The 13,661-nt window shown below is 37.3% G+C and overlaps 1 protein-coding gene across 12 annotated transcripts in view; it reads left to right on the plus strand.

Annotated features, from left to right (window-relative positions):
• Positions 1-13,661, plus strand: part of ADGRL3 (adhesion G protein-coupled receptor L3) — a 936,369-nt gene that overhangs the window by 131,922 nt on the left and 790,786 nt on the right. The gene's annotated exons all lie outside the window — the stretch shown is intronic.

The following is a 13,661-nucleotide window of genomic DNA, read 5'->3' on the forward strand; positions in this document are numbered from 1 at the left end:
TAATCTACATTTGGAGCTTTGGTAGTAGGAAATACTAATACTCATGTATTAAAGTTTCTATATTATTATATCGTTCCGGAACCTATAAAGCATCTCGTGCTCCTTCTGAGGAAAGTTCAAGTCTAAAGTAACAAAACAACTATATTATATATTGTTGTAGATTGTATTATAATATCAGTGAGAATTTGGTTCACAAAAGTATGGTATGTTGGTGTAGGAAATGCTAGAGTTGGTAGGGTGTGGGGAAACTCTAAAAGGTTCTCTTTTATTTGTCTTTCAGTTCAGTTAAGTTCAGTTGCTCAGTTGTGTCTGGCTCTTTGCAACCTCATGGACTGCAGCATGCCAGGCTTCCCTGTCCATCACCAGCTCCTGGAGCTTACTCAGACTTATGTCCATTGAGTCGGTGATGCCATCCAACCTTCTCATCCTCTGCCATCCCCTTCTCTTCCTGCCCCCAATCTTTCCCAGCATCAGGGTCTTTTCAAATGAGCCAGTTCTTTGCATCAGGTGGTCAAAGTATTGGTGTTTCAGCTTTAGCATCAGTCCTTCCAATGAATATTCAGGACTGATTTCCTTTAGGACTGATTTTAAAAGAAAAGTAGGGCATCTAGATTTCCAAGTAAATTTTCCTATTTTTTTAAAAAAAATGTTTAATAATATGTGGTTCATAGAAGAAAAGATGTATAGTATCTTTCCAAAGTGTTTTGATTTTCTGAGTCTCAGATTAGCTTAAATTAAAAAAATGGGATTGTAATTAACATGAAATATACACACCTCTTAAGCCATCTCTTTAATGACATCTGACAGTATACATACAACTGGATAATCACCACTTAAAACCAGGTTCAGAACATTCTCACCACCCCAAGCAGTTCCCTGGTGCCCCTTTCCAGTCAATTCCCTATTCTCCAAGTGTGCAACCATTTTCTGGAACGTTTTCATAAAGGACAAAGAAATTCTGTCTCTACATCAATCTTTAAAGCCCAAGGGCTAAAACTTCCAATGACCATTTTCTGCTATAAAGAAAACAAAATGAACTCATAGTGAACTTCCTTTGGTCAAGGAAAGGAGGGAAAGGAAATAACATTTGTTTAATGCTTACTCTGTGCTGACCACTTTACATCCATTATTGAAGCCTTGTGTGCAAAATAATGCAGTTTTTAAAGCATCTAGATGCAGGGACTGATGGCTTGTAATGAAACAATGACTTGCCCAGTGTCAAACAATTAGTAGGTAAGGTGAGAAAGAAAAACCAGAATCATAATATTAAGCATTTCTTTTTCCTGGTATAAACTTGGAAATGTGTTTTTGAAAATTAATATAATAATGAAAAATGGTTTACTATGGTTTGATTACCACATGGTGACAACAGCATCTAAAATGTTAATATTGTTGTTCAGTTGCTCAGTCATGTCCAACTCTTTGCTGCCCCATGGACTGCTGCACGTCAGGTTTCCTTGTCCTTCACCATCTCCTGGAATTTGCTCAAACTCACATCCTTTGTGCTGATGATGGCATCCAACCCGCTCATGCTCTGTTCTCTTCTCTTGCTTTCAGTCTCTCCCAGCATCAGGGTCTTTTTTGAAGAGTCAGTTCTTCGCATTTAGGTGTCCAAAATATTGGAACTTCTGCTTCAGCATCAGTCCTTCCAATGAATATTGAGGGTTGATTTCCTTTAGGATTGACTGGTTTGATCTCCTTTCAGTCCAAGGGACTCTCAAGAGCCTTCTCCAACACTACAGTTTAAAAGCATCAATTCTTTGGCACTCAACTTTCTTTATGGTCCAACTGTCACATCCGTATATGACTACTGGAAAAAGTGATAGATTTAGCTATATGGATCTTTGTAGGCAAAGTGATGTCTCTGCTTTTTAATAAACTATCTAGATTTGTCATAGCGTTTCTTCCAAGGAGCAAACGTCTTTTAATTTCATGGCTGCAGTCACTATCTGCAGTGATTTTGGAGCCCAGGAATATAAAGTCTGTCACTATTTCCAATGTTTTCCCATCTATTTGCCATGAACTGATGGGACTGGATGCCATGATCTTAGTTTGTGGAATGATAAGTATTAAGCCAGCTTTTTTTCACCTTCACCTTCAATAAAATATTAATATATTCATTTATTAATTGTCTGATGCTATTCTGACATACAATATTTGACCTCACAATCAAATTTAAGAGGTAGTATTTTTATTTGTATTTCATAGATTAGGAAAATAAGGACTATAGAGTGTATAGTCAGGCCACTCAAAACGGCTGCTGTATGGCTTTCTGTATGTCTCCTTCCTGACCTGGGCCTTGCTTCACTTGTATCCTACATATATGACTGACCTTAGATACTTGCCCCAGGACCTAGCTAGTGATTGTTCTCATCAAAGGGGCTGTGAGGGCGTGTGCCCGTCTACTGGTTTCCCTGGTAACTAGTGAGACCACCTGACATCAGTTCCCCTCTGTGGTAATCTCACCCCCACAGCATGCCCTATGCTGCCACCGTGTCCTTCCTGCCTTGGGATGCAGAAGATGGGGTGTCGCTCTAGGACTTTGCTTCATCCATCCAAGCTTCCCTCATTCATCTAAATGACTGACGTTTCTGTTGCTGACTCCAGTCTCTTATGTCTTAAATCTGGGCAAGTACAGATCTTGTAGGCCTGGGAGTGGTGGTGCAGCCCAACAGAGATATTAATTACCTTTTTCAAATTCACATATCAAATGAATCAATTAAACCAGAATTTAAACAGGGATCTTTCTAAGGATTGTACTTTTTATAAAACTATTTTGTTACCTGTTATATTTTAATAATTTAATATTACTGACTTTTACTTTAAAAGAAAACTTGACTTATTCTGTGACAAATGTTTATGGATTACAGATAACAATTTTAATGAGATATGAAGTGTGAAAGTAAGCAAACACTATAAATGTTTCTAAAAGTGTGGAAACAATATGGGTGAAAGATTATATACTTTATATATGTGTAATATAGTAAAAAGAAACTGTTTAAAGTACAATTAAGATGTATATCATAATTTACTGAATGGTGGTGTCTGTAGTCCAGATATTAAATAATTAGCAATTTAATGTTTTGTCTCATTGGTGGGGTTGAATAGTACACAAGTCCTGCCTTGGTTCTGTCTCATTTAGGAACTAACTGGCAAACTAAAATCAAACTATTTTTTGAATCATCAAGGCTAATTTAAGAGAAGGTAGCTTGACTAAAATGTGCTGTTTTAAACTATCCCCCTGAAATGGTCTTACCTACCTCTTTGTAGAGGAAGAAGCTGGAGAACCATGATCTCCCTGAAAGCAAGCTCAAGACTTGTCCTAGTAATTCTCTTCCCATTGGGAAGAAAAGGATGCTTAAGGGCATAGTGGCATGTGGAGAAGGAAAGAGCCCAGGGACAGACCCACATAAAAGTGTTACCTTAACATTTTTACCACTGCTGAAATTGAGTACATGACGTACTTAAAGTTAGTGTCTTGCCAATTCTATTTCTCCTATTTGGGGAACAAATACAAGATGGTGACATAGTAGGATTTTCCAGTGATTCTGCCCCTGAGAGTGGAAGGGTGTTGGGGGAACGCAAGCACCTTCTTGCAAGGATGGAAGAGAACAAAGGGGCGGAGGGAGGGTGGCCCATTTTATTAGCTATTCATTATTGTTTTCATGTACCTTGAAGTTTCCCTGTGAATGACACTAAAATGTTTGTGTGTTTATAGTTTAATGTTTTTAAGACTTCCTTCCGGGACACTTGCTGTGCTTAACCTGCTCATTCACTTCAGTCAGCTGCTAGTGTGTTAATTCACCCTGACACTATAAGTGCATTTGAAGTTCACAATAAAATAAAAACCATTAGTGAAGGTATCAGTCAGCAATAAAAATGAGATCTGCAAAACTTGTACTTTAATTAAAAATGGGGGCTGTTGAAATGAGAGATTAATGGAGCCATAAAGTAGAAAAATTAAAATGCATATGTAAAGCTGAATGGAATAGTAGTTCCTAAGATTTACCTTGTCTTAAAATGGTTTTTGAAACCTTACTCTCATTAGATTGTAATTCAGAAGGTCATGAAGCCACAGAAGCAGGAATTTGCACAATCATCATTATTGGATTGATGCTAGGTATTATAGTTTACTGTCTTATTTTAAAAGGTAATAGTGGAAAACAATACTATTTTGCCTTTGCATTTTATTTGTCTTAAAAACAAAGTAAAATATTTATTTGTTTGGGAAGTTCTTTAATTATATTTTTGTTGCACATATAGAGAAAGACTCCTTTAAATTATATGGCCTCAAAGTATATCAAAATGTTTTGAGTCATTCAAATGTAAAGCTTTAAATGATGCTCATTTCTAATTGATTTTCCAGGAGGGAGAATGATAGGAAGGAAGAAGAAAAGTCACATCTGTCAGTTACTTCCCTGAAATCCATATGAATTTGGTAAATTAATAGATGCCTTGGTCCACTGTATGGTTCAGTATCTGAGGTCAGGACATCTGGTACCCTAATTTGGCTCTGTCATATTTGTAAGTGGAGATTTGAGTCAAACCATTTAAACTCTTTTTGTTTTGCCCTCTACCAAGCCTCTATAGATTTAACATGCTGGAGGGTAAAAGTTGGGGTATGATACTAGCATCTTATCTACTCCTTGTTTATGTCTGAAATTAATAAGACATTTACTTCCATCTTGATGCTTCCTTATTGCTATATAGCAATGATCACTTATCCTACTAAAGAATCTCTGATACATGTACACTACTCTAATAAATCATGTTTAGCATAACAATGTCTTCAGATAAGAATAACAACCTTATTCTTTAAAGAGGCTGCTGCTGCTGCTGCTAAGTCGCTTCAGTTGTGTCCAACTCTGTGCGACCCCATAGCCGGCAGCCCACCAGACTCCCCTGTCCCTGGGATTCTCCAGGCAAGAACACTGGAGTGGGTTGCCATTTCCTTCTCCAGTGCATGAAACTGAAAAGTAAAGAGGTTAGCAGGAAAAAAAAAGACAGATTGCTGATAATTCACTGATTCGGAGTACTGGTTTTTAGGTATTTTCACCAGTGGACATTTTTCATAAAAACCTCCCTACAAAGTCTTCCACCCCTCAGAAATGAAAGATATGAGTTGGTTATCCCATAAATCATCTTTCCAAGAAAGCGAGCTGTTTTTGCAATAGGATGGCAGATGGAACAGCTTTTTACCAGTAGGGGGTTGTTCTCTGCTGCCAAGTATATTGAGGAAAGAAGGAATTATGTTAATTTGTCTGTTATTCTCCTTTGTAAGCAATTTTATATGTATAAGAAGCTCATTCATTTTGGGATCTAAGTTATTATTTTTGGCACTTTGTGTGCTGAATGTATATGCACTGGTTAACCTTTAAACAGATATAAATGCAATACACTATCAAAGGGTCTTCTGCTTGTTGAATTTCAAAAAGTCATGGGAGGTTAAGGTGTATAAAGCATTATAGGTAGTCTCTCTCGCTGCCCAGTTTCTCAAATGTGCAGAGCAGGAGAACTCTTATGAGGGAAGTTTTCTTTACCCTGGCTAAAGCCTAATTGAAAAAAAAAAAAAAAAAAGGTCCAACTCTTACTCTGATTAAGCATGCGAAGATTATTTTATTAAATGACCAGATTTATAGAGGAATAGAATGCTTAGGCTCTTGGTAAACTTTATTCCTGGTATTGACTTTTGATATACATACAGATAGTTTTACTGTCTCTCCTGACTTTATACAATGACTACTTAAATACAGAATCTGTTTTCTCTTTGTGAAGTACAATACCAATGTTCTATTCTTTGCCAAGGGCATGGGTTATTCCAGGGTGTACTCAAGTGAGCAGTCCATCAGGACACATAATTATATCCTGCTCTTTGGTGCCATCAAAGAGAATATTTTGAGAGAATTATTAGTTTTCTCAAACAGCCACACATGTATTGAAATAGCAAGATCAAGTCCAAAATCCTATGAGCTCTTTTGCTAAAAAAGATAATATGTGAAATGCTGCACATCTTCATTATAGTTACTGCTTTCTAAGAAACCCCTTTTCCATGCTGTCTAAGATCAGCTTATATTTTTAGAGTTCCTATTTTCTTTTTTCTTTCCTTTTTTCACTTGTCCCACTTGAGGGGAAGATAACTGAATCACCTCAGGCTCTGTGCTTGTGGACCCTATGAATTTAATGCCAATAAATAAATTATGCATGTTATATAGCAGTTAGAAAGAATGAAATGGGTACTTCCAGTCTAGGTTGTGAGTAGTTAGTATCTTAGGTGTTTTGTGTTATTTGATAGGGAGGAGATAAAAAAGGATATCCAGATCTTAGGAAGGGACTTTCTGCTTTGTTCCAGATTTTAACTTTAAGTAAAATACTGTGTTTTCAAATCGTATTTTAAAATACTCTCTTCAGTGTTCTGAATGTGTATAAGGTGATTTTCTTGAGTATTTCTCTAATACCTTATTTGTAGATCCAGGTTACTTCCATTGTGTTGTTATTCTTTCTGGAATATGTGGCTTCTAATATTGCTGTGGGGTTTCCCAGGTGATTCAGTGGTAAAGAATCTGCCTGCCAAGCAGGAGATAAGGGTTCAGTCCCTGGGTTGAGAAGATCCCCTGCAGAAGGAAATGGCAACCCGCTCCAGTGTTCTTCCTTGGGATATCCCATGAACAGAGGAGTGTGGTGTGCTACAGTCCATAGGGTTGCAAAGAGTTGGGCATGACTTAGTGACTAAACAACAACAAGAACATTGCTATGGTAGTATAAAGAGAGCTAGAAGACCAAGAACTATATTTTGTGAGCCAGGTCTGACACATTTCATAATGCAGAACTTACTTATTCTGCAACCTCACTGCAAGGAGAACTGGGAATAGCCCTCTTTTGGTATGTCTAGGAAGAACGGGTTACTAGGCTTCATTGTCTCTGCCAATAGTTAGTGCTTTTATAAATTCATAACACAACCTATAATATTATCATCAGAGTCAATTTCAAATTATGTTACTCACACCTGGATACATTATGTATCTTAGTGTTCATAAAACTCTCTAAGAGAAAACTAGAACTTAAGACTGACACTACTCAACTTCAAGATTTAAGAAAGCTACGAGAGTTAAGGTAGTATGGTATTTGGTGAAGAGTGAACAGGCTGTTTTTGTCAAGATTAATGGAACAGAAAAAAAGAATCCAGAAGTAGACCCACAGAAATACAGTTAACTCATCATTCACAAAAGAGCAAAGACAATTTAATGAAGAAAAGATAGCTTTCCAACAAATGGTAGTGCAGCAACTATATATCCACATGCAAAAAATATGAAATTAGAAACAGCCCTTAAACTTGTCACAAAAATTAACTCAAAAATGGATCAAAGACTTAAGCTTAAAACCAGAAAAAAACTCCTACTTGATCACATAGGATAAAGTCTAGGTGACCATGGGTTTGGTGAATAATTTATATACAACAACTAGAGCACAGTATATGAAAGAAAAATACTGACAAGTAAGGCTTCATGGAAATAAAACCTGCTCTGTGAAAGACACTGTTAAGAGAAATGAAAAAAGATATTATGTCTGGTAGAAAAATCTGTAAAACCTATGGGTGACAAAACTGATATCCAGTATATGGAAAACTCTTAAAAATGCAATATTGAAACAAAAAATCAAGTTAAAAAGTGAGGAAGAGAACTGAACAGACTGCTCTGCAAAGATGATATGTAGTTGGTAAATAAGCCTATGAAAATATGCTGAGCATCATTTGTCATTAGAATATTCTAAATTAAAACAGTGAATTACTATTACACACCTTTTAGAATGATTAAAATCCAAACCACTGACAGCACCAGTTTGTTGACAAGGCAATGGAGGAACAGGAACTCTAATTCACTGCTGATGGGACTGCAACATGATACAACTATTTGGAAGACAGACAGTTTAACAATTTTTTTTAAAACTGCATTATTACTGTATGATACAGCAGTCATGATCCTTGGTATATATTCAAATCAACTGAAAACACATGTTACACAAAAACCTGCTCACAAAAGTTTATAGAAGTTTCATTCATAATTGCTAAATCTTGGTAGATATCCTCTAATAGATGCATGTATAAACAAACTATGGTACATCCAGACAATTGAATATTACTCACAGATAACAAGAAATGAGCTATCAGGGTGGTTCACTGGTTGAAATTTCACCTTCCAATGCAGGGAGTGTGGGTTTGATAGCTGGCTGGGGAGAAAAGATACCACATGCCTCATGCCAAAAAACCAAAGTATAAGACAGAAGCAATATTGTAACAAAATCAATAAAGACTTTAAAAACTGGTCCACATCAAAAATAAAATCTTAAAAAAAAAACAACAATGAAATGAGCTATCAAGGCACAAAAAGACATGGTGAATTTTAAACACATGTTGCCCAGGAAAGAAGCAGTTTAATTCCACACTGTATGATTCTAACAGTGCGGCATTTTTGAAAAGGCAAAACTTACCAGTAAAAAAAATCAATGAGTGATGTTGAGCATCTTTACATGTGTTTGTTAGCCATCTGTATGTCTTCTTTGGAGAAATGTGTGTTTAGTTCTTTGGCCCATTTTTTGATTGGGTCGTTTATTTTTCTGGAATTGAGCTGCAGGAGTTGCTTGTATATTTTTGAGATTAGTTCTTTGTTAGTTGTTTCATTTGCTATTATTTTCTCCTATTCTGAAGGCTGTCTTTTCACCTTGCTTAGAGTTTCCTTTGTTGTACAGAAGCTTTTAATTTTAATTAGGTCCCATTTATTTATTTTTGCTTTTATTTCCAGTATTCTGGGAGGTAGGTCATAGAGGATCCTGCTGTGATTTATGTCGGAGAGTGCTTTGCCTATGTTCTCCTCTAGGAGTTTTATAGTTTCTGGACTTATGTTTAGATCTTTAATCCATTTTGAGTTTATTTTTGTGTGCGGTGTTAGAAAGTGTTCTAGTTTCATTCTTTTACAAGTGGTTGGCCAGTTTTCCCAGCACCACGTGTTAGAGATCGTCTTTTCTCCATTGTATATTCTTGCCTCCTTTGTCAAAGATAAGGCGTCCAATAAATGCTGGAGAGGGTGTGGAGAAAAGGGAACCCTCCTACACTGTTGGTGGGAATGCAAACTAGTACAGCCACTATGGAGAACAGTGTGGAGATTCCTTAAAAAACTGGAAATAGGACTGCCTTATGACCCAGAAATCCCACTACTGGGCATACACACCGAGGAAACCAGAATCGAAAGAGACACATGTACCCCAATGTTCATCACAGCACTGTTTATAATAGCCAGGACATGGAAGCAACCTGGATGTCCATCAGCAGATGAATGGATAAGAAAGCTGTGGTACATATACACAATGAAATGTTACTCAGCCATTAAAAAGAATACATTTGAATCAGTTCTAATGAGGTGGATGAAACTGGAGCCGATTATACAGAGTGAAGTAAGCCAGAAAGAAAAACACCAATACAGTATACTAACACATATATATGGAATTTAGAAAGATGGTAACGATAACCCTGTATGAGAGAGAGCAAAAGAGACACAGATGTATAGAACAGTTTTTAGACTCTGTGGGAGAGGGAGAGGGTGGGATGATTTGGGAGAATGGCATTGAAACATGTATAATATCATATATGAAATGAATCACCAGTCCAGGTTTGATGCAGGATACAGGATGCTTGGGGCTAGTGCACTGGGATGACCCAGAGGGATAGTACGGGGAGGGAGGTGGGTGGGGGGGTTCAGGATGGGGAGCACGTGTACACTCTTGACAGATTCATGCTGATGTATGGCAAAACCAATACAATATTGTAAAGTAATTAGCCTCCAATTAAAATAAGTACATTTATATTTTAAAAAATCAGTGGTTGCCAAGGACTCAGGAAAATGGGACAGGATGAACAGGTAGAGCACCAGGGAGCTTCAGGCAGTGAAAATATTCCATAGGACACTCTACTGTTGGATCAGAGATTGGTAAAAATCAGGTTAGAGTTCTCAAGATGAGGAAGTCTGCTCAATTCTTGCCCAAAATCTTAATTCACAGTTGCCTTGTCTCTGAATCCCCTCCCTTCCTTCTAATCTGAGATCTAAACCCTTGGTTGTTATGGACAGTATGCGTTTGATCCTTTATCTCATTTCCACAACACAGAATTAATGACTATTCTTTTAACCCATTTATGGGAGTTGAGTGGAAGTTCTTTCTCACCTATATTAGCCACAAACACACTAGTGATCAGCCTTGGGATATTAGACAAAGGGTCTATATAGCTAACACCTTCTTCCCAGGTGGTTCAGTTGGTAAAGAATCTGCCTGCAATGCAGGAGGCCTGGATTTGATCCCTAGGTTGGGAAGATCTCCTGGAAAAGGAAATGGCAACACACTCCAGTATTCTTGCCTTGAAAATCCCGTGGACAGAGGAGCCTGGCATGCTTACAGTCCATGGGGTTGAAGACTACAACCAGGCCAGAGACTAAGTCTCCAATGGTAGTGTTAAAGTGCAGTTCAAGTGATCTTGAAGGATGTGCTGCAGAGTCAAGGAATCAGGCTGGTCTTGATTTTAAGTCTTGGATATATATATTAACAGGTACCTTTTGCCATCAACTTCTGGAAACGATGAATGATCAAGGTTAAGGACCAATAGTCATCTATATGTACTAGGAGTTAGACTAGGTTGGGTTTTGTGCAGCTCTTGACTGCTGTAAACAATCATAAGACCATATTCAGATCTCAGTCTAGGTACTAGAGTCATCAAGATGACACTATTTTTTGTCAGCAAGTTAAATGAACTAACAGAAAAAATGTGTCTCATTTTCTCTCTGTTTTCAAGATATATGCCATGTGTAAAAATAGTTTTGAAATATCATAATTTAGAGTTTTCACAGATATTAGTTGAGTACTATGTAACAGATATGTTTAAGGCACTGGAATATTTTTGTTCAGTCACCCAGTTGTGTTCAACTTTTTGTGACCCCATGGACTGTAGCATACTAGGTTTCCCTGTCCTTCACCATATTCCAGAGTTTCCCCTAGTTCATGTCCATTGCACCAGTGATACCATCCAGCCATCTCATCCTCTTCTCCTTCTGCCTTCAATTTTTCCCAGCATCAGGGTCTTTTCCAATGAATTGGCTGTTCTCATCAGGTGACCATAATGTTGGAGCTTTAGCTTCAGAATCAGAATCAGTCCTTCCAATGAGAATTCAGGTTTGATTTCCTTTAATATTGAATATAACAGTAAGTAAAATTTACCCTTGCTATCATAAAACTTCCTCTGTTAGAAGAAGACTGATTATGGAAAACGTTTATAAATAATCTAGTGAATAATTCCCAGAGAAGGCAATGGCAACCCACTCCAGTGTTCTTGCCTGGAGGATCCCAGGGACAGAGAAGCCAGATGGGCTGCCATCTATGGGGTCGCACAGAGTCAGACATGACTGAAGCAACTTAGCAGCAGCAGCTTCTTTTTTATATATTTTTGGAAACTACATAAATGGAAGTAGAGAATTTTAGACCATTTTTAATGTCATTTTTCCAAGATGTGCTTTATTAAAAATATTAGGCAAATTATTGATAATGTAGAACTTGAGCAGTGTAAATTGATTTTTTTTGAAGTTTTCTTCTTCAGGCTGAGGAAGTTTTAAGCATTCACCCAGACTTACCTTTTGGGGGTATATAATTTATTATCCAGAAATTTATAAGAGGGACACAAACTCTGAAAGTTGTAGAAATAAAAGCACTACTGGAAACTTCAGTCACGTTCTGATGCGTGACCATTGTGGAATAAACCATGAGGCTGGATTGTATGTGCTTTAAGAATGCTAGTACATTTTTGTGAGCTAAATCTGGGGGTGGATCTGGCAGACCAACACCCTAGTTTCTGGTATCACTAAAGAAGTAGCAATTATTTTCAATTTTTAAAATATAAAGCAGATTTTTGTTGGAAGCATGTGCAAGTACCCAAGTAGACTGCAGGACAGTTTCGGCCCAAAGATTAATGGGACCATTACAAAGGCTTTCACCAGGTTGTAATTCTAAGGGTGGTTAGAGTACATTCATTATGTACTTGCAGGATACTTAAGGGGTTTTGGGGAGAGCTGGCAATGGATCTTTCTACATCAAAAGCTATTAACTTGTTTTTCCCTTCTTATGTAAGGCATACATTAGTGACTTTTTAAAAAATGCATTGAATTTGCTACATTTTTGAAGTGCAGAGTAAAAATGAATTGTGAAATATGAGTACAGATTAGTGGAGAGCAAATTAACTTAGTTCCCAATCATATTTTATCACCGTGTAAAGAAATGCAAAACTGAGAAGTGTAGCTTCTATCTTTATAGAATAACGAGGGACTGTATTAGCTTTCCAGTCTGCCACGCTGACAATTTAAAAACTAAATATCTTCTTAATATCTTTTTCCCCCTTTTCTGTACCCTGATGTAACACTCAAAAAGAGAGCTATTATTTCTGTACACTTATAAGAATAGGATATTATTGTAAATAAATTATTTTTTCAAATTCAGTCTACTCAACTTTGGAAGAAGATTGTTACAAACAACACCACATGAGGAGACTTAAGATAAGGATTTTAGCTCTGGTTTTGCTAATGGGCCAGATTATTACCTTCTTAGAAATCCAGTTCCCTTAGCAGCAAAATTACCTTCTTAGAAATCCAGTTCCCTTAGCAGCAAAAGGGCCGTAGTATTAGGTTGCTGCGAACATAATTGCGGTTTCAGACCATGCATTTTAAATCATTATAACTATGCTCAAACAGATCTTTATTAATCAACATAGGAACTCTTACAATCAACACATTTTTGCCAATGAGAAATAAGTTTTTTTATTCCTGTAGTGTAAAAAGCATGCTTCAGGATTCAACAAACCTTTGAAAGCATTTTCTGCCTCCTGCTGGCTGTGGAAGCGTTTTCGCTGAAAAATGTCGAGATGCTTGCCGAAGTGGTCATTTGTCGGTGAGTGGTCAGAAGAATATGGCAGATGAGCAAATCTTTCTAGCCCAAACATTCAACTCTTGTAGCATTGGATGTGTGACATGTGGTTGGACGTTATCTTTGAGAATTGTGCCCATTTTGTTGACGAATGCCAGCTGCAGCCCTTGAAGTTCTGGGGGCATCTCATCAACTTGCTGAGCATACTTCTCAGATGCATTGGTTTCACAGGAAATTAGAAAGCTGTAGAGTTTCAGACCAGTAGCAGATCACTAAACAGTGACCATCGCCTTTTTTTGTGCAAGTTTGGCTTTGGGAAGTGCTTTGGAACTCCTATTCCATCCAGCCACTGAGCTGGTTTTCCCATGCAATTCACTTTTCATTGCAGTTCAAAATCTGATTGAGAAATGGTTTGTTGTTGTGTAGAATAAGATGACACTTCAAAACAGTGATATATTTAAATTTTTGATCAGCTCATGAGGCACCCACTTACCAAGCTTTTCACATTTCTAATTAATTTCAAACTGCAAATGACCATAAAATGGTATGGGTTGAGTTCTTGGGCAACTTCTTGTGTAATTGTAAGAGGATCAGCTTCGGTGATGCTCTAAGTTGGTCATTATCAACTTCCAATCACCGGCTAGTATGCTTCTCTTCAAGGCTCTTGTTTCCTTGGCAAAACTTTCTGAACCACCACTGCACTGTACATTTGTTAA

The sequence above is a fragment of the Ovis canadensis genome, chromosome 6, assembly GCF_042477335.2.
Source record: "Ovis canadensis isolate MfBH-ARS-UI-01 breed Bighorn chromosome 6, ARS-UI_OviCan_v2, whole genome shotgun sequence".
NCBI lineage: Eukaryota > Metazoa > Chordata > Mammalia > Artiodactyla > Bovidae > Ovis > Ovis canadensis.